Genomic DNA, 13,391 nt, shown 5'->3' with positions numbered 1-13,391 from the left:
TGATGCATACTACTTGATCGATGCACAGGAGTGGAAGAAAGGAAAGGCGGACAGGTCCGGAGAGGAGAGCAAGCGTCCATGGAACGTAGCTCTATTACGTCCTTTCTACTCGTGAAGTGGTGGTGTAAGAAGTTCCTTTTTGTACCTTATATGCTATGAATAAAAGATGCCGGAACCTTGAGTGAATCTCGGGGACTACCCCAACTTAAGTTGCATGTAACTTGTTTATTTTTTCAGTTTACCGGTTGCTTATTGAATGTTTTTTCTTTTCGGTTTAGTAGTGTGCTGAATCCTACCGGAGTCTTCGACTCTGCTGCTGTCCGCAAACCGGCTTCATGGCAAGCAAGATAAACCGGTAGGGGATAAGCACATGAACTGCGAAAAGGGAGAGCAGGAAAGAACAATCCGAAAAATTTAACTAACCCCGGTTGAACCGGTTTTTTGCAAAATTTCAAAGTTATTTCTAAGTTCAAGAAGATGCTTGTTTGGTAAAAGAACCTTGTGCTCATACGCCAAAGAACGCCCAGAGAAGGCAGGCAGAGCCAAGGCAAAAGAACCAAGTATGCATCAAATTGGATGCGGAAGCAATTGAGAAATCTTTGCAGTGCAGGATAAAAGCAGAACCAAAAGCAATTATGCTAAGACAAACTCATAAATACTTAGCTACCGGTATAATTTACCGGCAGGAAATGTTGTAGCACAACCACAGGCAAACTTAGAGTCTTACATCATAGACCCCGGCATTCCGGGGCAGAATTTAACAGATATTGTCTTAAAGCAACAGGACCAACAGATATAATGAGCAAACACTTCAAAGGAAATCATCATGCAGCAGGGGTTTCCGGAGGAGCATCGCCGGCACCAGCATCGCCCGGGACCTCTTCTTCGGCTTCACCCTCCTCCTCATCGAGATAGTCCGTGACGCCAGGAGGGGGAGGGATGAAGGTGCGCATGTCGGCATACTCCGCGATGCGGTACGCGCGATCCTGCCGCTTGGTGGAGAGGATCGGGTCCAGATCCGTTTCTGCGCCTTCGCGCACGCCGGTAAGGGCGTCCAGATTGAGCTCCGGGTACCAGGAGCAGGCGACGCGGAGGGCGGAGTCCGCTCCAGCGCGGGCAGCAGAGCACTGCCACTCGCGGATCCTCCTGCCGGCACCTTTCAGACGGTCGCTGATGAGGGAGAAGGTGTCCGGCACCTCCTCGCCAGGCCATAAAGTCCTGTATAGCTGAGTAGCTACATCAGGGATGTCCGAAAGATTGCGGTCTACGCAGCGCATATGGGACACCCGCGCGTTAAGCGCGACCAGATGGTCCTTGGGCGTCCATGGCACGGTAAGATCCGCTTGGCCTTTGTCCTTGCGCTGCGCGTCGACCTTCTTGACGGCATACCTCTGCGAGTCCGGAAAGAGGCCTGTGCAAAGAAAGAAAAAGCTTAAGGAAAAGAGTCCGGAAGAAAAAGAGTCCGGAAGAAAAAGAGTCCGGAAGAAAAAGAGACCGGAGAGAAAAGAATCCGGAAGAAGAGAGACCGGACGGAAAGATAACGGAAAGAGAATGGGGTCGAAGGAAAAAAGGCTTGTATGCAGTAGTCAAAGTGTAAAAGAAAACAACTTACGGAGGGCAAGTGTGTCGGTCTGCAGGATCAGCTGATCGCACTCCTTACGCTCCTCCTCCAGCCGCGCGGCCTTCTCCTCGGCGCCCTTCCGGGCCTTGGTCATCTCCTCCAGCTCTGCCCGCAACACCACAGTGGCATTGGAAGCATCCTCCAGAGCCTCGTCCAACTTGGCCGCTGCGGTCACTTCAGCGGCCTTGAGGGCCTTGGCGTGGTCAAGCCCCAGCTGAATCAGCTGAGACTTGAGCTCCTGATAGCTGGTCTTGAGGGCGTTCAGCTCCTCCTGGTGCTGCCGGCTGAGCTCATCCTTCTCCCCTGTAACCGGAAAAATGAGTGTTAGCAAGGTTACACTAGTAAAACTGAAAAGAAACCAAGTTCAAAGGAGAAAGGAAAAAATAGTACGTTGGGCCGTGGCGAGCTGCTCCTTGAGAGCGTCGATGGAAGCTTCCGGGATCACTGTTGAACAGAAATTGTAAGCGTCACAAAGAGAAAAGGTTTCCGGTAGCAAAGATGCCGGTAGAATAAAAAACTTACCTTGGCACTTGTCGTGTGCCTCAGCGAGCTCCCGGTGCTCCCATAAAAGCTCCTCGAAGAGGGCCTTCCGAGTGTCAGCGGTGACCTGTTCAAGAAAAAGAAGAAATGAGTTAAGTTTTGCGCTAAGAACAAAGTTCTTAACCCGAAACTCGGGGACTGGCAGTGCCGGTTTTGCGCGTTTTTAAGATAAAGTTTTGCGCTAAGAACAAAGTTCTTAACCCGAAACTCGGGGACTGGCAGTGCCGGTTTTGCGCGTTTCTAAGGTAAATTATGTGTTAAGGAGAAGATGTTTAACCCGAAACTCGGGGACTGGCAGTGCCGGTTTCACGCTGAAAACTCAAGTTAAGTTTTGCGCTAAGAGCTGCGCTCTCACCACAAAACTCGGGGACTGGGAAGATAGACAAGAGAGAAACCGGCATGAAACTAAGGAAAAGATAAAGCAGAACCGGAAACAAAGAAACCGGCAAAGGTTGAAAGTTAGTAGAACATACCGTCAGATTGTTCGTGGAGTCATACCACGCGCTGTCAAGCTCTTTTACGGCAGCCCGGAGCCGCATGAAGTGCTCCTCAGAGCACCGATCCCCGACAGGATCAGGTGCCGGCAGCCGGTCCTTGCCCATTCCGCGGGTCGCCGGAGTGATGTCCGCGGCGTTCCACTTTTGAGCATAGGGCAGGAGGTGCCCCAGGTCCCGGCCTTGGCGCTGGAACTCCGTAATGCGGCCGAGGAGGCCGGTGGCCTTCATGCTGGCGCTTTTGGCAGCCTTGGAGACGTGCAGCACCAAGGGCTGCTGGCCGCCCGAAGGGGCGCTGGAGGCCGTCGCCTTCCCCTTGATGAGCTTGGAGGGCTTGGGCGGCGGCGCGGTAGAAGAGGCCCCGGAAGTCTTGGCCGGCGGCGCGCCAGGAGCGGCCTTGGAGGGCTGGGCGCGAGGAGCCTCAGGCGGAGGCATGAGGATGGTGCGTGGAGAAGGGGGAGCGCTAGGAGCGTCACCCGTCTTGGAGCCTTCCGGTGCGGAAGGTTCCGGCGCGGAAGTTGTCTTTTCGAGGACGGGAGGAGCAAAAGGCTCCGCCCGCCCGGCAGCTTCTTCTTCTCCGGCGCCGGTGTTGCTGGCGCCGGTGTCTTGGTGTTCCGGGAGGAGGGAAAGATCCTCCTCCGTGCGGTGATCTGACAGTGAAGGGGCCGCACGCCCCGAATTTGTTGTGCCCCCCGAAAGGGAGGCAGAGGTGTTGCCGGCACCAGATGGTGCCGGGCTTGAACGAGGAGGAGGGGTCGAGGTCCTTGCGGATCCCTCAGAGCCCGATGGCCTTGGGCCAAGCTTGAGAGCGGGGCTGAGAAAAAGAAAAAAGACAGGTGGTTGAGAAGAAGCAACCGGAAAAACAACTTAGCAAAAAAGGAGGCAAGCCGGAAAATAAAATTACCCGGAAGCGATTGGCATCACTTTGCGCCCGTAGCGGCGCACGTCCACTTCTTTCTCCCCCACGGGCTCCGTCCGGAAGCGCTTGGAGGGAGGAGCATGGCTGGAGCCGGCAGTAGATGCCGGCTGCTTGTTCTTCTGGCCCTGGGCCATGAGTTTGTCCACAAACTCAGTGCCGGCCTCGGCGCGCAGGGGCAGCACGCGCTCGTGGATCTGTGAGTTGGATATGGCTAAGAAGCAATTCGCAAGAAAGCGATAATGGCAAAGTATAAGAAGCCGGAAAAGAAAATACCTCGAGCACAACCAGCTCCTCGGGGTTTCCGGTGGGCTCCGGCGGGTCCCGGCCAAGGCGCGCAGCCGGGGTCTTCCCCATCTTCAGATCCTTCCAAAAGATGTAGGGATCCGGGTCGAAGGAGTCAAAGGCACGCTTCCGGAGAGGTCCTCGCGGCTCTGCCTGGATAGAGGGGAAGCGGTCCCTGGCCTGAAACAAGGTAAAAAAGAAGGTTAGCAAAAGCAGAAACTTACCGGCAAAGACAACCCCAAATTGCGCAATCTCTTACTTCTTGGGTCGGACGGTTAGAGGAACTGAGGGGAAGGAGGCCCCATTCCCAAGTAAAAGGCATAGCAGTTTGACAAATCTGCTTAGCCTTGAGAACAACATCTTTCTTGCTGAGAGCACGGCCTGTGATCTTGGTAGGATCGCCTGGGCCATACATCTCGCTCATCCTATGTGCGCGGCGCTTAAGAGGAAGCACCCGGCGCGATATGAAAGTCCGGATGACATCGTCGGGACAGATGTTGGTCTCCTTCTTCAAAGAGGCCAAGAAGCGCACTACCCGATTGGTTTCGGCATGTTCTGTCTTCGGGTTGTAGCTCCAGTTGGCTCTGCTGGGGGGCCCCTCTTGGTATGGAGGAAGATTGATGCGATCGGCGCGGCCGGTGTTCTTCACGTAGAAGAAAGTTCCTTGCCAGTTGCGGCAAGACTCGAGGCCGGAAAACTTAAGAAAAGTGCTCCCTTGGCGGGAGCCGACGATGCAGGAGCCGCACTGCACGGGCGGCTTGGGCTTAGGAATTTCCTTGCCCTGGATGGAGTTGATCCGCAAGTTGAAGAAGCGGGCAAACGTCTCACGAGTGGGACGAATGCCGATGTAAGCCTCCATGAAGGTGGCATAACAAGAGAGACAGAAAATGGCGTTGCCAGGAAGGTGGTGAGGTTGGAGTTCGTAGAAATCTAGGAACTCCCGGAAAAAAGTAGAGGCAGGAAGGCCGAAGCCACGCTCAAAGTGAGCAAGAAAAACAACAAACTCGTCGTCTTCCGGATCCGGTTCGATCTCGTCATCCGGAATCCGACAGGAAACTCCTTCCGGAATCCTTCGAGACCGGTACAGCCAATCAATCTCAAACTCAGTAACGTTGGAGCCCATCCAGGCTCCGCGAGTGGGTGGGGAAGGCTCCTCGCCGGAAGATTGGCTGGAGCTGCTAGAGGCTTGGCCAGAGCTACTGGCCTCTTGGCTACCGGAAGCTTGGCTAAAGCTACCGGATTCTAGGTGGCCGCCGGACTCTTGGAGGCTACCGGATTCCTGCTGATTGCCGGAATCGGTCTCCATTGGATCTGACGCTGTGGATTCACCGGGAGAAGGTCTACGGCGTTTGAGAGAAAGGGAAGAAGAAGATGCGGAGGAAGATTCCTCGTCAGACATGGCGAGGATGAGCGAAGAAACAGAAATCCCAAACTTGAACCCCGCGTGAAGATCTACGAGTAAGAAGAAAACCAAAGAAAAAGAGCAAATAAGAACACCAAAGGCTCAAGATCTGGAAAGCAAGCGAAGGGCGAGTAAAGCGAAATTAGTACTAACCTTGAGCGGCGCGGTCGCTGGAGGAAGAATTTGCTGGCGGTGAAGCGGGTCTGCGGCCGCCGGCGAGCACCGTCGACGGCGAGGCGGAGAAGCTCGCGAAGAAGCACAAATGCGGCGGACGCGAAGAAGTTGCTGCCGAAGGTCTCCGCACAGCGAAGTCCGGCGGCGGCACGGCGTGAGTTCGCCGGGCGCCGGAGCTTGAACGGGCGACGGCGGACGGAGAGCGGCGGAGGCGCAGAGGCGTGGAGCTCTGTGCGCGAAGGAGGAGAATGCGAAGAAGATGAAGAGGAACGGGCAGTTGCGTTTATATAAGAGAGAGAAAGTGGGCGTGGAACCGCTGGGCCGCGGCGGTTCGCCTCGCGGCCCGCGACGGTTCGCACCTTGGGCTGCCACGTGGCGAGCGGATACACGCGCGAAAACGGAGGCCACACGGAGGCGCGCACGGGATCCCGAAGAGGTAGTGGGATCCGCAGCAGTGCATTAAATGCGCGCGCGGTAGTCGAAACGATGTGACAACAGACACTGGCGCGCCAGTCACAGTGCGCATGTCTGTCAGGCGCGGGGCCCGAGATATTCTCGACTTCGCCAAGGAAGAAGCAAAGACACGTGGTGCCGGAAAAAAGAGATGCCGGAACGAGCCTTACAAAGAGAAGAAAAGGAACAAGGGTAAAGGTGCCGGATCTAAGCTCAAGACATGAGTGATTAAACCGGTATCTTATGAAGATGAAAACCTGGCATGGTCTGTAGGATAGAATCCTCCAGGCTATACCAGCTTCGGGGACTAATGTTGGGGGGATAACCCCCGGTATGCCAAAGGCATGCCAAACCGGATGGTTTGAGCCATCGAGATACCGGTTTAATGTTTTTACCGGAAGCCTAGCAGGAATCCGGGAGAGCAAGGCTAAGCCGGTATCCCCAAAGGGGTATGCCAGAAACCGGTATAGAAGATACCGGAAAGGAGTGCCAGTCGGCAGGACTGGTCAAAGATTCTCTTCAGAGCAAGAAGACAAGGATGAGCTAAGCAAAGTAACTTTATTCAGAGCCCTGGCACCAAAGAGAGAGGTGATGTCCAAAGAAGCCGGAGGACATCAGCAGCCCTGATGAAAGAGGACCCCGGCGTCACTCATGATTAAAGTAGCTTTGTACAGTAACTCTGTAAAGTAGTTTGTCCAGTCAAAGATGCCATTAGGGTTCCTTGCACTGTAAGCCACCCTCTCCCCTATATAAGGAGAGGGGGCAGCCCTCCTTGCGGGCACGATGTATGTACGCGTGCATGTAGGAAGGCAGAGCCTGTAACTTGTGTGAATCTATGAACATGGTGATCTAGAGGGAGTTCTTCCTTGTGTCTTTCTTCTTCAACCTCTGGCCTTGGCCAAGTTCTTGAGGAAACCATCCGGAATCTCTTCCCACCTGATCGCAAACCCTCCCCCGAATCCTCTTGCGTCCATTCGGCCCCAATCTAAGCCATCCTATGGCATCTGCTCGTTCACCACGACGACAGACACCACCGCCATCTTCATCACCGCTGCTGTCTCCCATGAGGAGGGAGTAGTTCTCCATCGAGGCTAAGGGCTGTACCGGTAGCTATGTGGTTAATCTCTCTCCTATGTACTTCAATACAATGATCTCATGAGCTGCCTTACATGATTGAGATTCATATGAGTTTTGTATCACAATTCATCTATGTGTTACTCTAGTGATGTTATTAAAGTAGTCTATTCCTCCTGCACGGTGTAATGGTGACAGTGTGTGCATCGCGTAGTACTTGGCATAGGTTATGATTGTAATCTCTTGTAGATTATGAAGTTAATTATTGCTATGATAGTATTGATGTGATCTATGCCTCCTTCATAGTGTGATGGTGACAGTGTGCATGCTATGTTAGTACTTGGTTTAGTTGTGTTGATCTATCGTGCACTCTAAGGTTATTTAAACATGAATATCGAATATTGTGGAGCTTGTTAACTCCGGCACTGAGGGTTCGTGTAATCCTACACAGTTAGTGGTGTTCATCATCCAACAAGAGAGTGTAGAGTATAGCATTTATCTATTCTGTTATGTGATCAATGTTGAGAGTGTCCACTAGTGAAAGTATAATCCCTAGGCCTTGTTTCCAAATACTGTTATCACTGCTTGTTTACTGTTTTACTGCATCTGTACTTCCTGCAATATTACCACCATCAACCACACGCTAGTTGTAGCATCAAGCTATTTTCTGGTGCCGTTACTACTGCTCATATTTATTCATACCACATGTATTTCACTATCTCTTCGCCGACCTAGTGCACCTATTAGGTGTGTTGGGGACACAAGAGACTTCTTGCTTTGTGGTTGCAGGGTTGCTTGAGAGGGATATCTTTGACCTCGTCCTCCCTGAGTTCGATAAACCTTGGGGGATCCACTTAAGGGAAACTTGCTGCTGTTCTACAAACCTCTGCTCTTGGAGGCCCAACACTGTCTACAAGAATAGAAGCACCCGTAGACATCAAGCACTTTTTTGGCGCCGTTGCCGGGGAGGAAAGGTAAAAGGTACTCACACTCCGGATCTCGGCTACTAATCTATTTTCCGGCGCCGTTGTAAGTACTCGAAGCTATTTCCATTAGATCCTGCAATTGCATCTTTTTGTTTCTTGTTTATCACTAGTTTGGCATAATGGAAAGCAACATGGAGCTTTTTATTCTATTTCCTGAGTTAAGACATGGATGGTTTGATGCGAAAATTAAAAAACCCATGGAACATATTAGTATGAACACTTTGAATACCATTGTTGCTAATGATATGGAAAATTCTAAGCTTGGGGAAGCTGGTTTTGATGAGCATGATCTTTTTAGTCCCCCAAGCATTGAGGAGAAAATTTACTTTGATGATACTTTGCCTCCCATTTATGATGATTATAATGATAGTGGTCTTTTGGTGTCACTTTGTTATGGAGGATAAATTTGATTATGATTACAATATGCCTCCTATATTTGATGATGAGAATAATAATGATAGCTACTTTGTTGAATTTGCTCCCACTACAACTAATAAAATTGATTATGCTTATGTGGAGAGTAATAATTTTATGCATGAGACTCATGATAAGAATGCTTTATGTGATAGTTATATTGTTGAATTTTCTCATGATGCTACTGGACATTATTATGAGAGAGGAAAATATGGTTGTAGAAGTTTTCATGTTACTAAAACACCTCTCTATATGCTAAAAATCTTGAAGTTGAGCTTGTCTAGATTTCCTATGCTTGTTACTTTCCTCTTCATGAGCTTGTTTATTTACAAGATTCCTTTGCATAGGAAGTGGGTTAGACTTAAATGTGTTTTGAATTTGCCTCTTGATTCTCTCTTTTTTGCTTCAAATACTATTTCTCGCGAGTGCATCATTAAAACTGCTCAGCCCATCTTAATGGCTATAAAGAAAGAACTTTTTGGAAGATAACCCATGTGTTTATTTTGCTACAGTAACTTTGTTTTATATTTGAGTCTGGGAATTTGTTACTACTGTAGCAACCTCTCCTTATCTTAGTTTTGTTGCATTGTTGTGACAAGTAAAGTCTTTGATAGCAAGGTTGATACTAGATTTGGATTACTGCGCAGAAACAGATTTCTTGCTGTCACGAATCTGGGCCTAATTCTCTGTAGGTAACTCAGAAAATTATTCCAATTTACGTGAGTGATCCTCAGATATGTGCGCAACTTTCATTCAATTTGAGCATTTTCATTTGAGCAAGTCTGGTGCCTCAATAAAATTCGTCTTTACGAACTGTTCTGTTTTGACAGATTCTTCCTTTTATTTCGCATTGCCTGTTTTGCTATGCTTGATGGATTTTTCGATTCCATTAACTTTCAGTAGCTTTGTGCAATGTCCAGAAGTGTTAAGAATGATTATGTCACCTCTGAACATGTGAATTTTGATTATGCACTAACCCTCTAATGAGTTTGTTTTGAGTTTGGTGTGGAGGAAGTTTTCAAGGGTCAAGAGAGGAGGATGATACAATATGATCAAGAAGAGTGAAAGCTCTAAGCTTGGGGATGCCCCGGTGGTTCATCCCTGCATATTTCAAGAAGACTCAAGCATCTAAGCTTGGGGATGCCCAAGGCATCCCCTTCTTCATCGACAAATTATCAGGTTCCTTCTCTTGAAACTATATTTTTATTCGGTCACATCTTATGTACTTTACTTGGAGCATCTGTATGTTTTTGTTTTTGTTTTTGGTTTGAATAAATGCTTGTGTGGGAGAGAGACACACTCCGCTGGTTCATATGAACACATTGTTCTTAGCTTTTAATTTTCATGGCGAAGGTTGAAACTGCTTCGTTAATTGTTATATGGTTGGAAACAGGAAATGCTACATGTGGTAATTGGTATGATGTCTTGAATAACTTGATACTTGGCAATTGTTGTGCTCATGATTAAGCTCTTGCATCATATAGTTTGCACCTATTAGTGAATAAATACATAGATCTTGCTAAAATTTGGTTTGCATAATTGGTCTCTCTAAGGTCTAGATATTTTCTAGTAAAGTGTTTGAACAACAAGGAAGACAATGTATAGTCTTATAATGCTTGCAATGTGTTCTTATGTGAGTTTTGCTGTACTGGTTCATGCTTGTGTTTGTTTCAAATAACCTTGCTAGCCTAAGCCTTGTATCGAGAGGGAATACTTCTCATGCATCCAAAATCCTTGAGCCAAACACTATGCCATTTGTGTCCACCATACCTACCTACTACATGGTATTTCTCCGCCATTCCAAAGTAAATTGCTTGAGTGCTACCTTTAAAATTTTCATCCTTTATCTTTTCAATATATAGCTCATGGGACAAATAGCCTAAAAACTATTGTGGTATTGAATATGTACTTATGCATTTTATCTCTTATAAGTTGCTTGTTGAGCGATAACCATGTTCTTGGGGACGCCATCAACTACTCTTTGTTGAATATCATGTGAGTTGCTATGCATGTTCGTCTTGTCTGAAGTAAGGGCGATTTACCATGAGTTGAATGGTTTGAGCATGCATATTGTTACAGAAGAACATTGGGCCGCTAACTAAAGCCATGATCCATGGTGGAAGTTTCAGTTTTGGACAACAATCCTCAATCTCTTATGAGAATATTATTTGTTGTTGAATGCTTATGCATTAAAGAGGAGTCCATTATCTGTTGTCTATGTTGTCCCGGTATGGATGTCTAAGTTGAGAATAATCAAAAGCGAGAAATCCAATGCGAGCTTTCTCCTTAGACCTTTGTACAGGCGGCATAGAGGTACCCCTTTGTGATGCTTGGTTAAAACATATGTATTGCGGTGATAATCCAGGTAATCCGAGCTAATTAGGACAAGGTGCGGGCACTATTAGTATACTATGCATGAGGCTTGCAACTTGTAGGATATAATTTACATGATACATATGCTTTATTACTATCGTTGACAAAATTGTTTCTTGTTTTCAAAATCAAAGCTCTAGCACAAATATAGCAATCGATGCTTCCCTCTACGAAGGGCCTTTCTTTTACTTTTATGTTGAGTCAGTTCACCTATCTCTCTCCATCTCAAGAAGCAAACACTTGTGTGAACTGTGCATTGATTCCTACATACTTGCATATTGCACTTGTTATATTGCTTTGCATTGGCAACTATCCATGAGATATACATGTTACAAGTTGAAAGCAACCGCTGAAACTTAATCTTCCTTTGTGTTGCTTCAATACCTTTACTACGAATTTATTGCTTTATGAGTTAACTCTTATGCAAGACTTATTGATGCTTGTCTTGAAAGTACGATTCATGAAAAGTCTTTGCTATATGGTTTAGTTGTTTAATCATTGTCTTTATCATTGCTTTGAATCGCTGCATTCATCTCATATGCTTTACAATAGTATGATTAAGATCATGTTGGTAGCATGTCACTTCAGAAATTATCTTTGTTATCATTTACCTACTCGAGGACGAGTAGGAACTAAGCTTGGGGATGCTGATATGTCTCCGACGTATCGATAATTTCTTATGTTTCATGTTTGTTTTATGACAATACCTACATGTTTTGTTCACACTTTATGATGATTTTATGCGTTTTCCGGAACTAACCTATTGACAAGATGCCGAAGTGCCAGTTCCTGTTTTCTGCTGTTTTTGGTTTCAGAAATCCTAGTAAGGAAATATTCTCGGAATTGGACGAAATCAACGCCCAGCATCTTAGAATTGCATGAAGCTTCCAGAACACCCGAGAGCCGCCAGAGGAGGGCCCTGTGGGCCCCAGATGACAGGGCGGCGCGGCCCAGGCCTTGTCCGCGCCCCCCTACTGTGTCGCCGCCTCGTCGACCTTCCGACTCCGCCTCTTCGCCTATTTAAAGGTCCCTGACCTAAATCTTCAATACGAAAAAGCCACGGTACGAGAAACCTTCCAGAGCCGCCGCCATCGCGAAGCCAAGATCTGGGGGACAGGAGTCTCTGTTCCGGCACGCCGCTGGGACGGGGAAGTGCCCCCGGAAGGCTCCTCCATCGACACCACCGCCATCTTCATCACCGCTGCTGTCTCCCATGAGGAGGGAGTAGTTCTCCATCGAGGCTAAGGGCTGTACCGGTAGCTATGTGGTTAATCTCTCTCCTATGTACTTCAATACAATGATCTCATGAGCTGCCTTACATGATTGAGATTCATATGAGTTTTGTATCACAATTCATCTATGTGTTACTCTAGTGATGTTATTAAAGTAGTTTATTCCTCCTGCACGGTGTAATGGTGACAGTGTGTGCATCGTGTAGTACTTGGCGTAGGTTATGATTGTAATCTCTTGTAGATTATGAAGTTAATTATTGCTATGATAGTATTGATGTGATCTATGCCTCCTTCATAGTGTGATGGTGACAGTGTGCATGCTATGTTAGTACTTGGTTTAGTTGTGTTGATCTATCGTGCACTCTAAGGTTATTTAAACATGAATATCGAATATTGTGGAGCTTGTTAACTCCGGCATTGAGGGTTCGTGTAATCCTACACAGTTAGTGGTGTTCATCATCCAACAAGAGAGTGTAGAGTATAGCATTTATCTATTCTGTTATGTGATCAATGTTGAGAGTGTCCACTAGTGAAAGTATAATCCCTAGGCCTTGTTTCCAAATACTGCTATCACTGCTTGTTTACTGTTTTACTGCATCTGTACTTCCTGCAATATTACTACCATCAACCACACGCCAGTTGTAGCATCAAGCTATTTTCCGGTGCCGTTACTACTGCTCATATTTATTCATACCACCTGTATTTCACTATCTCTTCGCCGAACTAGTGCACCTATTAGGTGTGTTGGGGACACAAGAGACTTCTTGCTTTGTGGTTGCAGGGTTGCTTGAGAGGGATATCTTTGACCTCTTCCTCCCTGAGTTCGATAAACCTTGGGTGATCCACTTAAGGGAAACTTGCTGCTGTTCTACAAACCTCTGCTCTTGGAGGCCCAACACTGTCTACAAGAATAGAAGCACCCGTAGACATCAAGCCACCAACTGTGAGTCGCCAAAGATTTTTAATCGAGTTGCACCACAAGCCTTCGCCATCTCCATCCCGTGTATAAGAGCTTCATATTCTGCTTCATTGTTAGACGCGTTCGGGAACGTCATCCGTAAAACATATTTTAATTTGTCGCCTTCAGGTGATATGAGTATCACGCCTGCTCTAGCTCCTTCTACCCTCCTGGACCCGTCGAAGTTCATCGTCCAAGTTCTCGATAAATCCGGGGGTCCTGTGTTTTGCAGCTCCATCCACTCTGCGATGAAATCTGGCAGAATTTGCGACTTTATTGCTTTTCTTTTTTTGTACGTGATGTCCCGAGGAGAAAGTCCGATTCCCCAAAGGGAGACACGACCTGTAGCTTCTGGATTGTTTAGTATGTTGGTTAGAGGCGCCTCGTTGACCACTATTATCGGATGCGCCGAAAAATAGTGCCGCAATTTCTTGCGGTTGTAAACACTCCATATGCTAGCTTCTGGTAC

General features: G+C 47.6%; 1 long non-coding RNA gene across 1 annotated transcript; it reads right to left on the bottom strand.

Moving 5' to 3' along the window:
* Nucleotides 1-1,865: 1,865 nt before the first annotated feature.
* Nucleotides 1,866-2,306, bottom strand: LOC139837588 (uncharacterized). The gene is made up of 3 exons (XR_011754128.1): nt 2,144-2,306; nt 2,012-2,065; nt 1,866-1,924 (listed from the first exon to the last, which is right to left on the bottom strand). It is a non-coding gene; the product is annotated as an uncharacterized lncRNA (long non-coding RNA).
* Nucleotides 2,307-13,391: the final 11,085 nt, after the last annotated feature.

This window comes from Lolium perenne, chromosome 3 (assembly GCF_019359855.2).
Source record: "Lolium perenne isolate Kyuss_39 chromosome 3, Kyuss_2.0, whole genome shotgun sequence".
Taxonomy (NCBI): domain Eukaryota; kingdom Viridiplantae; phylum Streptophyta; class Magnoliopsida; order Poales; family Poaceae; genus Lolium; species Lolium perenne.
The sequence above is the reverse complement of the archived record's forward strand: the minus strand, read 5'-3'. Positions and strand labels throughout refer to the sequence as shown.